Below are 2830 nucleotides of genomic sequence, written 5' to 3'. Positions count from 1 at the left end.
TAAATAAATATGTACAAAAATAATCAGATTAAAATTCACTAACATTAAAAGATTAAAATTCGTTAACCAATTGCATTAAAAAGCCAATTCATCAAACTATAAGCTTCGAAAAGGGCGGACGCAGGATTTAGTATATCTTTCTAATTACTCCAAGTTATGTGTTAATCACTCTGAAAAGAATTACAGGATTTTAGCATTTGTAAGCTGAAGTGATAAATGCTAATTTCTGATCGGGTGTGGGATCTCTCTCTCTCTCTTTCTCTCTTTCTCTCTCTCTCTCGCTCTCTCTCTGTTTCTCTGAATCTCTCTCTCTCTCTCTCTCTCTCTCTCTCTCTCTCTCTCTCCACACACACCGCACGCACGCGAGCACACCCACACACACACACCCACACCACACACGCGCGCGCGCATACACACACACGCACACACAGAGTGAGAGAGAGAGAGAGAGAGAGAGAGAGAGAGAGAGAGAGAGAGAGAGAGAGAGAAGAGAGAAGAGAGAAGAGAGAGAGAAGAGAGAAGCGAGAGAGCGAGAGCAAGAGAGAGGGATCAAGAGAGAGAGAGAGGGAGCGAGAGAGAGAGCGAAAGAGAGAGTGAGAGAGAGAGAGAGAAAGAGAGAGAGAGAGAGAGAGAGAGAGAGAGAGAGAGAGAGAGAGAGAGAGAGAGAGAGAGAGGGAGAGAGAGAGAGAGAGAGAGAGAGAGAGAGAGAGAGAGAGGAGAGAAGCGAGAGAGAGGAGAGAAGCGAGAGAGAGGGAGGGAGCGAGAGAGAGAGAGCGAAAGAGAGAGAGAGAGAGAGAGAGAGAGAGAGAGAGAGAGAGAGAGAGAGAGAGAGAGAGAGAGAGAGAGAGAGAGAGAGAGAGAGAGAGAGAGAGAGAGAGAGAGAGAGAGAGAGAGAGAGAGAGAGAGAGAGAGAGAGAGAGAGAGAGAGAGAGAGAGAAGAGAGAGAGAGAGAGAGAGAGAGAGAGAGAGAGAGAGAGAGAGAGAGAGAGAGAGAGAGAGAGAGAGAGAGAGAGAGAGAGAGAGAGAGAGAGAGAGAGAGAGAGAGAGAGAGAGGAGAGAGAGAGAGAGAGAGAGAGAGAGAGAGAGAGAGAGAGAAGAGAGAAGAGAGAGAGAGAGAGAGAGAGAGAGAGAGGAGAGAGAGAGAGAGAGAGAGAGAGAGAGAGAGAGAGAGATAGAGAGAGCGAGCGAGAGCAAGAGAGAGCGAGAGAGAGGGAGAGCGAGAGAGAGCGAGAGAGAAACGAAGTCTGCACGAGCGAAGGTCATCGAACGAAAGAATCCAAACACAGAATCATCGGAAATCGCCCACATCCCCTTCAGGAAAGAGTTAGCTCGCGATAATACTGTTGTCGCCGCGGCATTAGTCACTCCATGATTTGCATATCTTCCATTGAAAGACAAAGCTGCGAATGCAAGAGTCCTTAGGAGAATAAATTAGCCCAGACTCTCCGGGGTAAAAAGGAATGTCTAATCGGATGACGCGACCAGGAGATCACGGGCAGCGGGATTCAAAGTAACCGCGAACGCCTTGTCAACACGAACCACCCGTTTGAGCTCAATCAGTGGGCAACAAAACGCGGTGACGAGAGCTCGACGACGGTCTGTCAAGCAGGGGCTCGTTATCAGAACAAGGTCCTTATCAAAAACAAGTCCGAATCAGCACCAGGTCCCTTATCAGTTGTTCCCAGACACGAGGAACCTTAGTCTACCTGTGCGTGTGAGTCGTAGCGCTCGAGCGAGACGAGTTTTCAAGTGATCGTCTCTTTTTTCTTTTTTTTTCTCAGTGAATTTATCATAAAGGGAGGTACTGTTAGTGATTGTTTTGAATTCTGAAACGAAAGAGCGGATTTTGCATTTCCTTGCTGTATAATGTTATTGAAGACTTTGGAAGTGTAACAGAAACAATCCAATTAGTTGTGCAAACTACAGCGAAAACTGTACATTTCACTGCGGTGTCCTTTGGTTGGAGAGAAACAGTATACATTATAAGTACATATAGTAAAATGTACCATATAGTGCATGCCAGTACGTAATAACCACACGTATTTTCCAAGGACACGCAAACACATGCAGTGATCCAAACATTCAAACTACATATTCCGTTAACTAAAACCGCCCCAAGAACAGCTGAAAAAGAGTAAAAAACCTTCAATAACATAAAGATAAAAAACAAAAAAGCAAAACTGGACTCACGACAACGCAATGTACAAAAAGACGAAATCAAACAAACCGCCGCCCCTCGCTTGGTCATTCGGCGTTCCCTCCTCCCCCAAGGCAAACCACGCCCACAAGGACTTCAAATTGGACCACAAGGACCACTATTCCGCAGAAGTCAAAGCCCAAAACGCCCATAGGAAAGCTCGGGAGGTCTACCACACGAGACTCCATGCCGTTCACGCCCACAGTGCGGATCCGCCCATCTCGAATCCGCGGGTGGCGGGGCTGTGCAGGGAACTGGGGATCCTGGAGGTGAGACTTTTATTATTTTTTTTTTTCCTTTTTTTCTTTTCTTCGTCTTTCTCTTTTGTTAATACAGGTAATGGCGTTATAAAAGCGTAGTAACTCAATAAAATAACAAAATCAACACAAGAGAGAGAGAGAGAGAGAGAGAGAGATAGAGAGATAGAGAGATAGAGAGATAGAGAGATAGAGAGATAGATAGATAGATAGATAGATAGAGAGAGAGAGAGAGAGAGAGAGAGAGAGAGAGAGAGAGAGAGAGATAGAGATAGATAAAGAGAGAGAGAAAGAGAGAGAGTGAGAGAGAGAAAAAGAGAGAGTGAGAGAGAGAGAAAGAGAGAGTGAGAGAGAGAGAAAGAGAGAGAGTGAGAGA

The sequence above is a fragment of the Penaeus chinensis genome, chromosome 5 (assembly GCF_019202785.1).
Source record: "Penaeus chinensis breed Huanghai No. 1 chromosome 5, ASM1920278v2, whole genome shotgun sequence".
Taxonomy (NCBI): Eukaryota; Metazoa; Arthropoda; class Malacostraca; order Decapoda; family Penaeidae; genus Penaeus; species Penaeus chinensis.
Note: the sequence above shows the minus strand (reverse complement) of the source record.